The sequence below is a fragment of the Zosterops lateralis genome, assembly GCF_965231275.1.
Source record: "Zosterops lateralis genome assembly, chromosome: 17".
Taxonomy (NCBI): domain Eukaryota; kingdom Metazoa; phylum Chordata; class Aves; order Passeriformes; family Zosteropidae; genus Zosterops; species Zosterops lateralis.
Window position 1 is genome coordinate 4,589,964 of NC_139777.1, and position 14,708 is coordinate 4,604,671.

General features: G+C 45.3%; 1 protein-coding gene across 1 annotated transcript in view; it reads left to right on the top strand.

Annotated features, from left to right (window-relative positions):
- The first annotated feature begins 301 nt into the window (after window positions 1-301).
- Window positions 302-14,708, top strand: part of KIAA1671 — a 64,737-nt gene continuing 50,330 nt past the window's right edge. The window contains exon 1 of the mRNA XM_083873988.1: window positions 302-483. The gene's annotated coding sequence lies outside the window, so the exon portion shown is untranslated. The remainder of the gene's footprint in view (window positions 484-14,708) is intronic.

The window sequence follows — 14,708 nt, forward strand, 5'->3', positions numbered from 1 at the left end:
TTTTCCAACACCACCCACACCCACCCGCTGTCCCACGGGACGGGCGGCGCCGGGACTCGAACCCGCGTCCCTGGCGGAGCAGGTGGAGCGGGGCGGAGCCAATGGCGGCCGCGCTGCGCGGGGGAAGCCCCGCCCACGGGCCGCACCGCGCGGTCACCATGGCAACAGCGGCGCTTCCCGCGGGGCCCCGCGGCCGCCGGGGCGAAGGGGCCGGACCGGCACCGGGGCGGGACATTCCCGCCTCCCGCCGCCTTCCCGCCGCCCTCCCGCCGCCTTCCCGCAGCCCCTCGCTCCGGGGAAGCGCCGAGGGACGGCCCTCCCTGCCCGCCCCGCCTCCGGCCGTGCCCGGCCGCCGCTCGCCGCCCGCCGCCGCCGCCTCGGGGGGAAAGGCCGCTGCGCGCCCAACTTCACTTCAAGCAACTTCCCCGGTGCGGCGGAGCCGGCGCCCGGTTTTGCGGAGGGAGCAGGCGGCGGTTTGGCTGGGTGAGTGCTGCTGGCCAGGGGCGAGGCGGCGGTGGGACAAAGGCGGTGGGTGCTGGCTCACCCTTAGGGCCGGTACGGGAACACCTTTCCCCGGTTCCCCGGGGGCGCTTCGCGCTCCCCGCCGGCTCCGGGGGAACCGGGGACGGGACTCCCGTGCTCGCTGCTCCCGCATGGCCCCCAGCCCTCCTGCCGGACCTCCTCTGCTTCTTTCTGGCTGCGTCAGAGCCAAAGGCTCCTGTCCTCGTGTGTGGAGAGGAGGGGAAAAGCCCCCCCTCCCAAAAAAACCCCTTATGTGGTTCTGATTTGGCTGCTGGAGGTGAGGGGGGTTGTAGGTGGTTTTTTGGTGGTTGGTATTGTTTGCTGGTGGTTCTGAGGATTAGAGCGTAATTTTGTAATCCACCAGGGCTGCAATTATCTGTTCCTCGCTGGATTAGGGGATGATAATGTGCTTGGAGGTCTTAAATGGACAAATAAAGATTCTCCCCCCTTTCTCCCCCTGGTTTACAGGCGGGCGATGCTCCTTGGGCAGAGCAGGAGGGATTCAGGCATTCCCAAGAGTGCGATGTGACTCCTTAATGCCTTGGATTTCAGGAAATATATTATCTGCTCCTTAAAATTACTCTGAAGCGCCAGTTTAAAGTCATCATGCTGCTTCTTTTTAATTGAGGATGCACATAGCTTTGTTTGTTTGCATCGTGTGTACACAGAATCTCAGGATAGTTTGGGTTGGAAAGGCTCTTAAAGCTCATCTCCTTCCAAGCCCCCTGCTAGGGACACATATATTTGTTTTGGATGCACTCGGGTGGACACATTTGTTTTTTTTTCTGGTGATACGCAGCTCATTTATTAATTTTTCCTCCTAACCCCAAACCTAAGCGATTTAAATGCCACAGAGAGACGCGGAGTGCTGCTCCTGGGTGGAAATAGCCGGTCCAAAAGATCACACAGAGGTCAGTTCCCTGAATTTGCTCAGAGTTCTGCGCTCGGATTTGGGAGGGAGCAGCACTGGGATATTCTGGACGGGTGAAGCTTAATCAGTGAAATCCCAGAATTTCCTGTGCGGTGCTTGCGCTGAGCCGGGTGGAAAAGCTTCTCCTTCCTGAGCCTTGCCTGCAGCATTGTTGCTGTTCTTGCCTTTCTCCCGTCTGGAGGTGGGAGATTAATCCCCTGGATTCAGGTATTGACTTGACTTCTATTTCTGTGGCGTAATCCGGGTGATTCTGGTTTGTGTGCGGGGAATGGGATTAGGGGAAAATCACACTTGGCAGATGGCGGAGCTCTTCTGTGCCATTAGGAGATATTGTAACCTTTGATTATACCTGCAGGTCTGGCGATAGAGCTCAGGCTCTTTGGGGGTTTGGTGAAAGAATTCCATTCAAGATCAAATATTACTCATGATAAATTACCGGGATCGCATTAAAGGAGCTGCAGCAAACAGAAATTGATGTTTTGTCCAAACTGGTGCTTTGCTCCAGGGTGGTAATTGCAGGCAATTTTCCCTGTCTGCTGAGGGGTAAACTCTGTTTCCAGGGTAACTGGGAAGTTGTTCAGCTGCTTCTGAGGTACTTTTTTGCCAGAGCTGAAGGTTGTTGGCATTTTCTTTTCCTTGTCTCTCCTCCACAAACCAGAAGGATTTGCATCTTCCTAACGACCACATGAAAATGGGAGTTTTCTTTGTTTTCCTGTGACGTTTGCAGGGTGTGGTAGGGAAGCAGACAGTTCTGTGGCAGAAATGTTAATAAAGTTGCCTGGCAGCTTAATCCAGGTAAAGACTTTCTCAAAAAAAAAAAAAAATCTTTCAAGAATTTATAAACTTTTCCCCCTCTTTTGTTTTTTATTGGTTAGGATTTTCTTCACAATGTGCTCTGCTTTTTCCTGTAAAAATTATCAAGGATTTTTGTTAGTAAGTAAAGCTATAAAGCCTTTGTGCTTCAGAGTAAAGGAGGCTGGAATCCTATTTAAATAGATGTTGTAGCCTGTAATTCCCTTTTGATAGGTGTAGAGTTTATTGAAAATGGGTGTGTAAACTTTTCCTCTGTTTCAGACAATGCCCTGGGCTAAATCTCAGCTAAACTTTTCCTTCCCAGTGTATAGAAGACACAGAACCAAGTCACTCTGGAGTGTCACAGTATGGAAAGTCCCTAAAAGGAGGCAAAGTCTAGGACCGTTTCCAACTCGAATACTTTGGTTTGTCTTTTTTTTTTTTTTTTTTTTTTTTTTTTTTTTTTTTTTTGCTGTCTCATTTTATATGTGGCAGTAAAGGACGTTCATGGCCCCAGCCCCAGGGTTGTGCTCACGCTGCAGTTCTGGAGCTGCTGCTCTTATGGCAGGAGAAAGGGCACAGTACCCATCTGTGCTCCTCCTCACGCGGCTCTGGCCCGACGAGATAACCAGGGATTCAGAAAATTTCCATGGCTGATGATAAAGCATTTTTTTTCCCTCTGCCGTACTAAGACTTTGTGTAGCTGCAGGATTTTTTTTTTTTTTTTTTTAAATTTTAATTCCATTTTCAGCCATGTGCAGCACCATCACCTTGGGTGTTAATTGAGCCCCTTGTGTGTGCAGACTCCTCTGGCAGTGGCAATAGGCTTCCCAAATGCTTGGATTTTACCAAAGAGAAAAAAACCCAAACAGTTACAACTTGAAAATAGGCTTTACTGAAAGCAGGAATTTCAGACTTTGTGTTTCAGCCCTTTCTGCCCCATGTGCTCAAGGTGACATTCAGACCACACGTGAAAGAAGCAAGTCCTGACCAGCAGGTCCCAGGTGGATGGAGAGCTCAGCTATTCCTGCTCCTGGGAATTCTTTGCACAGCTCTGTGATTTTGCTTGGGTGTTGCCCTGGACTCTGCTCCATTCAGCACTCATGTTTCTCTGGCTATTAGATAATTTTGAAACCAGTCCTGTCACCTGCCCTCTCTTTGGCACGTGTTTGGTTACTGCAGAGTAAAAAAAGGAGCTCAGTCTCTGTGGTGAGGAATGTGTTGTTCTTTACTCCCTGGTCCTTGCCCTGGAGTTACTCCGTGTTTGACTGTTGCTCATGGAGCTTCCTCCCTTCTGGCAGGTTTTCCAAGTAACATGAGAATCAAATTGATATGATTTGTCTGTCCTTGAGTTTGTAAACAGAGATAAGAAAACTTCTCATAGTCTTGAAAATTCCAGTGTAGTATTGCTTTGTGGGGAGTGCTGTGCAGATCAGGGACGGGACTTGGGATCACATCAAAGAGGATTTCCCTGAGTGTGTCAGTTAGGGACACCTTACAGTTGTGACTTCCTCTGCTGGCTGCTTGTGTGTTTAAAAATTGTGCTGGTTTCTTATCAGGGAGTTTCATAGATCGGGGTATTTCTCTAAGCCACAGTGTGTTTTCTCAAATTGATACTCCACAGAAGTTGATAACTTGGCACTGTTCCCTATCCAGGGGAAGTGTCCTTTGGCAGTACATTGGTCATGCTGACTTGTGTGCTGGGTAGTGAAAAATTTGTCTAGTAGAAGGGTGTGTCTGAATGCAGATTGGAGTGTTCTGCATGCATTTATGTGCAATGTTGCTGTTCTTTCCTTATTTTCAAGCTGTTTCTTTTAATGGGATATTTTCTTGCATGAGATTTGAAGTCCTTCACTTTGTGAGATGAGTGAACGTCCACGATGCTGTTTGTCATAGGGGAGGTAAGCAACGCTGCACCCTTTCTGCTCATTGATTTTATACATTTATTTCTCAGGCTAGGAGCAGCTTGTTCAATTCTCAAGTAGCAGGCAGCATTTGGAGAGGAAAGGACCATTCCAGCGAATCGTTTATGGAGCTGGAGATCCTGCTGTGTGCCGTCGGGCGCTTGGAAAAGCGAGACTGAAATAAATGCTCGATTCTGCAAGCCCAGGCATGAGGCTTGTGGTGATGCTGTGAGCCCAGTCTGTATCACTGTGTTTGGTGCACAGGGGTGACTGGAACCTGGGGATGTTGCAATGGTTTTTAGGTGTGTTTTTAGTTTTGTGTGTAAGGAATTGCCCCAAAGGCATTGTAGGGCAAAAGCCGCAGATTTTTTGCTTTTACTTCAGAAATCTCTTTAAATGAAGAGTCCCTGGTTGTGGTAGTAGGCTTTGCAGTGTAAACCACTGCGTGGTTGTCTTGAGCTCACAGCCAAAGAGACTGGAATAATCAGGAGAGCTGTGGAATTCTCTCCACAGCAACCAGTCTTGAATCCTAATCACAGCCCTCCGAGTGACCACAAGCTTGGGAGGTTTAACAGCTTAACTGGAAGACTTCATGCTTGACAAACTCGAGATGCACCTGCCCTGGCAGCTGGATGTGCAGACTTTTCCTAAAAATGTCCAGGAATTGGCTGTTGGGTTGCCTGGATATGTGCTTCCAGTGAGATGTGATTGCCGATTCCGAGGAGATGCTCTTCTTGCTGGGTTAGAAGTGAAGTTGGTTCTCTGTTCTCTTGTCCTTCACTGACTCTCAGTGGGATTGAAGGACATACATGAACTTCTGAACTCTCAAGCTATTCTTTTCAAGCTCTGTTCCAGGAATAATTAAAAAATTAACAAGTTAAAAAGCCAGAGCAAGTCAACTGCTCTTTGCCTTGAGAGGGTTTTTATAGGTGAAGATGATTTTCCATGTCTTGGGTTCTGTTAAATTGCAGGAAAAACAAATTCTTATGCAAACCTGGATATTGAGTGTTGCCAAAACACATTAAATTTAGTGTGGTGACTGTTTTATCTATTTTCAGCTATTGCTTAAAAATACCCCCATAATATTTCCCTTTTATTCTCGTGATTGGTATGACCTGAACATCTGATCACAAAAGGATATTTAAGTCTACTGGGTGATGATTTTCCTCAGGCCTAGGCTTAAAGTATTCAGACTCCTAAAATTAAGCTGTTTATGGGAGCGTACTTTATCTTTAGGTTCTTTTCTCAAATCAAGGAGATTTATTTTCTTGGTTCCTGCTGTCTTTTGGTTTGTTCTGGGAATATGTAATGCTGGAACTTCTGCAAACAAAGAAGCTTTCAAACAGCTTGGGGATATTTTTCTGTGCATCCGTGTAAATAGGAGATCATTAATACATATTTTTGCAGTTCCTGAATGCCTTACATTGAGACAATGGGAGCTGAGTTTTCTTTTTATACTGTTCATCTCTACAGAACACACTTGAGGAGAGGAAATGAATGTTTTGTGAGGGCTGTGTGATTGTGGTGGTGTAGTTTGAGCAGTCCAGGGCACAGAGGGTTATTATCCAAAACACTGCTTGTTTGTGGTTGAGTCACATCCAATGAGCACATACTTAAACGCTGGGGGTGGGGGGATCTAGGCTCCTCTTAAGCCATTTACAGAGCTGTTCATTAAAAGTTCTTATCAGAATTAAGTGCCAAACCTTCCAGTTTTGTGCTAGAGTAAAGCCTCTGCTTGCCTGAAAGGAGATAGTGTTGGTCTTGCAGCAGTGTGAGAGCTGAAAGCTTCTTACTATTGTAGTAATTACGAGCCAGGATGGTCATTAGGCCGGTGTAACGAGCAGGAAAAGATAACAATTCAGTTTTTGGAGGTTTGGTATCTCCCCATTTTTCACTTGGAGGGAAAGAGGCGTGTGCGCTCCAGCAGCTCCTCCAAAGAGCAGCTTTGGAGTAAGGCTTGTCTTACTGTACGCCAGTTAAATGGGCTTTAATGTGGGGAGAGAGGAGATCTGAGCCTTGTTTCCAGGTCAAAACACCCCTTTCATTTGGTTGGGGGCTGGGAATTGCCAGGAGCCGAGTGGGCTGTTCACTCCAGCTCCGGGCTTGACCCAGTTCCAGTGCAGAGCTCCGGGAAGCGCCTCTGCTCCAAGCGGGCACTTGGATGCCGAGGAGATGGATGGCAAAGACTGAAGGAAAAGAAGTTAACTGCATCCTGTTTGAATCTAAACTACCTGCATTTAAGGAGGAAGTGAAGAAGTGATGCTGCTTGACCTGTACTTCGTTAGTTTTTCTTCGATTCTGGTAGTTACATTTTACCCTTTGTAGTTTCCATGGGTAGGAAGCTGCCAATGTTTTATTGAAATGTATGAAATTAGGAGGATTTGTGTGAGTTTTTAGTGCTGCAACATTGTTGCCATACACAGCAGCCTCTTCTGTTTATATTTTCATAGTGACTGTTTTTTGTAATCACAGTATTGGTTAAATATGTGTTTTCAGTGCCTTTCAACAAGTGATGTTAACAAATGTCAAGTTTTAAAGCTGATTATTCCTGCCGTCATAAAATGAGAACCATCATTATTTTACAGAGACCTTGAAAGGCCTTGAACAGGAGCAGAATTTTAAGTTTGTCTTTATTTTACTCTTTTAATGAGCTCAGCCTTCAGCCCAAGCTCAGCTTGGCTGTCTCAGTGCAGCCGTAGCACCGGCGGCTCCTCGCAGGGAGGGAGTTGTGCCAACATTTAGGAGGGATGTTTATCTGCTGGGAGTATGTTCAACCATACAAGGCTTTCCATGGACAAAGCTGCCTCGTCCATAACGAGCCCAAGCAAAGCCAGGATGTGTTTTAAACAGAGTTGGAATTTCTGGCCACTGTAACTGTTTGATATTTCACGAGAACACTGGGGATTCTTCATTGACCCAAACGAGCACAACAGGCCTTTCTGCTGAGGCTGAGCAGCACGGTTGGCTCACTCCCTGACTGAGGGACCTTACAGAAATGTCACTGTTGTTATTGTTGTCAAACAGTGTCTTACTGTATTGGCACTATTGAATGTCAAATATTAGTGTAATCTGTCATTAGAACGTTTTCAGCAAGATGATGGCTGCAGAGTTATCAAAATACCATCCTGTTCCTGCTGTAAACATGATGCAGTGTGGGTTTTTTGTGTATTTGAGCAGCAGTAACAGTTATGTCCAGAGAAGCTGTGGCTGCCCCATCCTTGGAAGTGTTCAAGGCCAGGTTGGACAGGGCTTGGAAAAACCTGGTTTGTGGAAGGTGTCCCTGCCCAAGGCAGGGGGTGGAATGAGATGAACTTTAAAGTCCCTTCTAACACTTCTGTTCTTCTATAATAGATATATTCATTTATCCAAGTAGTATTAAGTATTTCTAAAACATATGGATGTATCATAATTCTTACAAGTCATCATAATGTTCGGTTAATGTTCTTCACAAAACGAATATTTAAAAAAATAATTAAATCACTGCAGCTCCTGTGGCTGCTGTCTGCGAAGAAGAATTAAATGAATCACTCTGATTACAGCAGAGTTTCCAGTACAATTTCAGGTCTTTGTTACTCTCCTAAGTACAGTTTTAGTCACTGTTCCTGTGTGGATGTGTGAGGCTGCTGGAGAGGGATTTCCACGTGTCTGACCTGCTCTCACTTGACAGGGCAGTGATGTTTCTTTGCCTCCTTCCTCAAGTGGGTGAATCACAGCGCCCATCGGAAACCCTCATCAATAGTTCCAGGTCAGCATTTCAAGAAGGTCAGGGAGGCTGCTTTCTGCCTCGTGAGCATTATGCTAATTCAGTCGTTAAACATATTGGAATTGTGCTTCCTTTTGCTTCTGCAGTGCTTGCAGATTCCATGGGAGCCTTTTCCCTGAGCTGGGAGCACAGAGGGTTAGTTTTGGGCAGGGAGAGGTTTTCTTGTAGCCTGTGTTGTAGTCACACAGAGGAAATGTGTCTGTAGATCTCAGTGTGAATTTGTTCTTCCTGTGAAATATTTGCTTGAATAGTGTCACTGTCGTGTTGTTGCTCATGCATGAGGAGGAAATCAAAGAGGATGAGGGAGAGGCTGAAGCCTTAAGATGAAATACAGATTTTCCTCTCCCAAAGGTCTTTTGCTGAAGCACCTGTGTAACTTAGGCCCCAGTACTGACACCTCTGATGAACAATATTGAGCTTTTTCTTTCTTACTTGTTCTTAAATTCTGGGAATGTATTTTAGCATTGCTCCCACACCAGCACGTATAGAATCTTCAGAGATTATTTGTGCTGTGTGTGATATAAAGTAATGATCACACAGAGCATTGTCTTTGTTGATATTGGACTGTTGCACACAATGTAGAAAGCAATTAATCTGAAATCCATTTTTTTGTACTATAGATTTATGGCTGGCTAAGATGGTGTTTTCACAAGCTTGGCTCTGTAGGGAGCAGGTTCATATATTTTTCAAATTGTCTCCTAAATTCTTATTCGAGTTCCATTGAGTTAATTTTATTTTTAATTTAACAACTTTTGTGCCAGATTTGCACACTTCAAAAATGCTGAAAATGCTTACTTTAACCTTAAAGTTTTTTCCATCTTTGTTCACCTTGGCTGTAGAAGTGGTTGTGCTCTCTTCTCTGTCATATCTTGTCTAATAATCCTGGAAAACTGAGCTCCCAGAGCTGGGGGTTGGAGCTGCTCAGAGAGAAGAGAGTCAGCACCACGACTCGTCTGCAAACACTGCCCCTGGCTGATCCAATGGTTCTGCTCCCACTCACATCTGGACAGAAGGCTGGAGTGAAAAACTTGTTAAGGCATGAGTGTATATTTTAAAATATATAATTAACAGAAGGGTGTTTATAACTGTTTAACCAATGTGCAAGACAGTGTTTGTAGTAGGTTGGACTGGCTTTTATTAGAGTTGAGAATCTGTGGCGTTTATCACTTCGCTGCAGAGCAAACAGGCCACACACTGCCTGAGCACTGGGGCAGGTTTGGTCAGGCAGAGCTCTTCCATCCTGCCTCTCTGCTTTTTGTTAATCCTGATTTTTGATCACTTTGGCTCTTGAACCTGATGACTTTGGGGTGAAGAACTCATCAGGCTGACCGGGGCAGTTCCTGGGCAGAGTTTGTGTCCGGTAGTTCACACGGACCTTTTGTCCGTGGTTTGCTGGTTGATTCATATGTGGTGAAACAAAATGAAAAAGTTGCTCAATCTTCTTCACTGAGCAGGTGTCTCCTGTTGGCTCACCAGGTCTCAAAGGTGCAGATTACTCGAAAATGGAAAGAAATTATATTTTGTGCCTAAGTCACTTCTGAAGCATCCTGCACCAGCTGCTGTCTCATAAAAGATGCTGGGACATGTGGATCTTTAATTTCCTTTCCAATTTTGCCACTTCACATTCAGTTGCTTGGATTGGCGTGGCTCCTGTTCTGTAACTGGTTTGGCTCAGGTGAAATTCCTCCTGCAGAAATTCTGGATGCAGTGCCAGTTATCTGTTTTTATGACAACTTTATGCCACCCTTTGAACTTGTAGGTCTGTAACAAAAAGGCCAGCAAGGGAGTTGGCTCAGCAGATTCCTCAGTAGCTGCTGGACTTGCTGTGCCTCTCGAGGCTGATGAATGTCTTGTGCCTTGCAGAGGCCTCCAGTGGTGCTAACAGTGATCACAGTGGGATCAGTGGGTTGTGCTTCGCTGTGGGACTGTGTGGGAACAGGCATGAACAGAATTAGGGAGCTGGGAGAACTCTGAGTATCCTGGTTTTCTTTTGAGTCAGAGTTCAGCCCAAGGATCCTTCTCTGTAATAACTTCGGAAAGGTGTTTCTAAATTCACTGTGAGATCATTCTCAGGTTACTAAATCCCTTCCTTGGAAATGCCCTGAGAAACTGGGATGGGGTGCCAGGGCTGCTGTAATTGTGGTGTGAGTGTGGCTGGCTGGGGGTGATTTGAGGGAAGTTTCATGGTCTGGCTGCTCATGGGCAAGTGAGTGCTCGTGCTGAGGTGCTCAGGTCTGGTGAGGACAAACCTGTGATCTTTCACTCCTTCTGATTTTTGTGAGCTACCTGTGTCATCTATTTGTTATTACCCTGCCTTAAAATGTAGGTGATCTCTACATTAGACCCTGAGTTTCAAGTGCTTTCATATTATTCTTCTCTCTTCATTTTGATGTGTTAAAATGCCTCTCTGCTCTCTGTGCTTAAACCTTCCCAAACAGTTAAAAAGCCCCTGGGGTTCACTTATGGTTAAAAATGCCCATCTGTGCCAAAGCTGTGAGAGTGGTTTGAGCAGCCCCTGGGGTTCCCTGTGCCTTCCTCTCCATGTGCTGGATGTGGGGATGTTCCACACAAGGAACATCCAGGCACTCCCAGGTCCCCACTGCCACTGTTTGGATTTCAGAGCTGGTTTTTCCCACTTCAGCTCTTTCCTTTTTTTTTTTTTTTTTTTTTTTTTCTTTTTCATTCCTCTCAATAAATATGTTAATGTTTTTTTGTGGCTGAACTGTTGTCTTTCAATTAATAGTAATTTTTTTCCCTTTCTGTGCTTTCTCAAGCATGTAGGGAGGTGAAGGGGATTGTTTTGTACTCACAAAGCTTCTAGATAGCGTACGTGTTATCAATAATTCATTACAGGCCTTGATTTTGCTGAATAATGTTGTGTTTCTGAAGAACAAGGCAGTGTACAATGCATGTGCAGGCTTGTTGCTGTCAGAGTTCTTGGCTTAAACATCCTTTTGTTCAGAAACAGGGAGAAATGCAGTGTCACTGCTCTGGCTCCTCACAGTCACACACAAGCCCTCTGTGCTCTGTTCCATTTGTGGGGCTTTGGGGGGAAGAGGAAGCTCCTTTGTGGATTGCTGGTAACAATGCCCTGCTCACAGGCAACCAAAGGAACACTTGTACAAGCTGGCAATACCCAGCCAGTGGTTCAGAGGTGGGCATTTGCATTAATGGGGGGAGAAAAACTCATTTCCTGCATATGTGAGAAGCCAGATGTGCCCACTGAAGGGAAAAGAGGAGCCTTATCATCAAGGCAGCAGCAGCAGCTCCTCTGGCACAACGTCAGACATTGTTGACAGAGCAGGTTTGTTCTGGGTGTGCAGCTCAGGGCAGTTTATTGATGGCTGGCAGGAGGCAGCACCCTGCTGCAGCACTGATCTTGACTGACTTAGTGCCAGGTTCAGCACACAAGGAAGAGATCAAAGAGCTGTTGGAATGCTGGGAACAACCTGAGAGGCAAAAAGATTCATGTTTCAGTATGTCAGTGTGTTTTAGAGCAGGGGGTGACATAAGGGATTTTGGCCCAAGTATTTAACTTTTATAACAGTATTTTATTTGACTCAGAATAGATCCACTCATCTCCCCGTAGTCCAATGCTTTTTCCACTATTTATGAGATGGGATTGGAAATCAGGGTCATGTCCATTTGATCCGAATGAGTTTTAATGGCTCCATCAGTATCCTGAAAGGAGTAACTGGAGTAAAATTAATCCAGTTTAATAGTGTTAATAATTTTCTGTTTGAAGTTGGGTCATCTTTTCTGTGAAGCACTTGAATCGCTGCTGTAGAGCTGGGGGTGGAGGTGCTGCCTGGGGGATGGAGTTGTGTTGTTTATTAATGCCAGCTCTGCCAGTCTTTTGTCACAGTGCTTGTCTCTTGCAGCAGTACCAGGCTGATCTCCTTATCTCCGGTTTGGTACCACCATGCTGGGGCTTTGCAGACTTCATCTCCAGGGCAGAGGTTGCTATGACTCACAGGAGCAGGCTTTGAAATTGTTCATTTGTACATGGAACAGAATCATCTGTTCCTGGGAACCACCTGGTCCAGCCCCCTGTTTATCAGTGTCTTTCTCCCATGAAGCTGCAATCCATTTCTAGAGCAGTGCCTGGTACGAGTATTTTGGGCTCGAGTGTATTTGCTTGTTGACTGAACTCGGTTACGTGCTTATGCTCTGACTAATCAAATATCTGAAAGGTGGAATGATGGACTGAATGGAGAAATTGCTGCAACACAATATTGGCTCTCTGTTTTGACAGAAAATGTGTCATTAGCAGCCAAATCAAAAGTTGTTGAACACAGAGCTTTTTGCATATGATTTTTTTAAGATCACAAGTGGCAAACCACCATCCGAGAAGAAAGACTTGAGATGGCAGAGCTGTGAGAGCTGAAGCAGCACTTAAATATTTGTATCAAAAATGTGCAATGACAGTTTTCCCCAGATCACCCAGAGAGGTTGTGGTGTCTCCCTCAGTGGCGTTATTCCAGAACTGTGCCATGTGCTCTGGGATGACCCTGCTTGAGCAGGAAGATGGGACCAGATGACCCTCTGTGGTCTCTTCCAGCCTGAGCCACTCTGTGATCCTGCGATTTCTCTTTGTCCAGGTGAAAGCTTAGGAGCAACATAATCTATTGCAGCATCTCTGCTCCGGGTGTTTTATCAGTAGCTGCCACGTGCTCTTTGTGAATGAGTCTTTGCAGCTTCCAAATGTGTCTGTCAGGAAAAGTACAGGTATAAAAATAATGCACTATAAACCTGCTTTCTTGTTTTTGCAGAAACGAGTGGAATGTTAATTCTTAGCCCTTGGGTACACATTAGTCACCATAGCTATGTATACACATATATAATTTTTAATATCATTATTTTGGTCTTCTATCCCATCACTCTGTTTCCTTTGTCCTTCAGTTTTGTGGGTTCAGATTTTCTGAAGTGATCTGTGTGTTCAAGGTCATGCTCCAAGGCCAGTAACCTCAAGTTTTCTGAAAGTCTGGATGAGACCACTTTTTTTTCTCTCCATATGGCAATACCTTAATTAATTTTTCAGCACTCAGATGAATGTAATAAAAGCTCAGTATTTATAAACTCGTCCTGGTGACCCCACGTCAATCACAGGACAGCTTGAGCTGGTTGTACTTTCTGAAGGTGGTTTACTGTGCCAGGCCACAAATGCGTTTTCCAGCGCTGGAAATCCTGTTAGAATTTGAGGAGGCAGATCAGAGGATTAGGGGCTTTGTCCTTCTGACACAAAAGCACCTGCTGTGCACGGAGGCAAGCAGGAAATGTCTTCTCACCTCGTGCTATTTCTGTGTTACAGTGACCTTCGGAGGCTGGGTTTGTGTGAAAAGATCCATCCCCCGATTCCTGCTTGGGGGCACAGGGCCATGGGTCAGCTTTATTTCTGAAGGTTTCAAAGTGCTGTGGAGGCACTTGCCTATTTTTGTAACAAGTAGGTGGATTTTTTCAATAAACCAAAGCCCACGGATCTGCTTCACTCAATCCTTTGACTTGAATTCCTCAGCAGGTCAGCCAAGCTCCATCTCCCACGGGAGTGCTGCACCTCCTGGGCTTCACATGAGCTTTGGTGTCCCCACACTGGCTATTTTAATGAAAATTTTAACTATTTTAACTGCACCTTTGCTCATCAAGGAGTTCCAATGTCAGTGTCCAAGTAGCTTCCACCACTGTTTTGGGAGGAAAATGTTCCAATTATATCATTGCTGCTTTTAGAGCATTTGCAGCAGCTGGTGGCTCTGAAGGCACTGAATAAAACAAAATCCAGTGGTGATATCCAGGTCCTGTCAGCTCTGAGATCGGACAGTTGTCCTTCCTCTTCTCTTGTTGCCAAGAGGATGAGAAATATGCACAGTTACAGTAAATATTTCCAGATGTGGGTGGTCTCTAAGCTGCTGAAACATGGTACCGAGCGTGGTATTGTGTAGGGGAGTATCAAATGGAAGAATGCCAAAGTTGTTTTTCAATCCCATATTTCTGTCTATGCTGCAGCTGGCTCATCCATCTCCTTACACTCCTTCAGCTGTGTCCATGGTTTGCCTGCCAAATGAGAGCATTCCCACCCAAAGCTGGAGCCTCTGGAGAAACACAGCCCTGCCTCAGTTCTGGGGGCTTTGGAAAGCACTGCCTGCTCGAGGTCAGAGGGGTCAGTAGCTGCTTGATGTATTTCTGAAGCTATAATAAGCCAAATTTCACTTTTTTTAAAGCAAGGTCATGGAGATCATACACTCAAAGGACACATAAATAAATTAGTTTTTGATTAATTCTATCATATTCAGGATGTGTAGCATAAGATATGAAAAAGAGAGTCATGGATGTAACCCATTCCTTCAGATCTGTGCAGAAAAACTTAACTCTAGCCAAAATTTATTTTAAATATAGTTAAAAGTGAAGTTAAGCTTCCTTCAGCTAGAAGACTGTGTTAAAATTAACCAGCAGGAAGTTTCATGATGATTCTGAAAAGGTTTGAGGAGAAATTTGCCAAGCTGCAAATTCAAGTGCTCACCCTCTGCTGTGTCCAGGACGTGACCCTGTTGACCTTTGGGAGCTGCAGATAAGAATAAAGTCCTCCCTGAAACAACTAAACATCTTCCTGGAAGAGTCTTAATTTGACTTTTTTCTTTTTTCATTTCCACAGTCCGTTTTTCTTGTTTGTAGCCAAACCTGGTCATTAATATTTCATCTGGCACGCAATGCAGTTGTTTCTGGAATGTCTTTTTTTCCTGCTAAACTGCCTGGGAAGGTTATTTGCAGGTCTTGTTTGTGGTTTAAAAGCATTTGCAAGGAT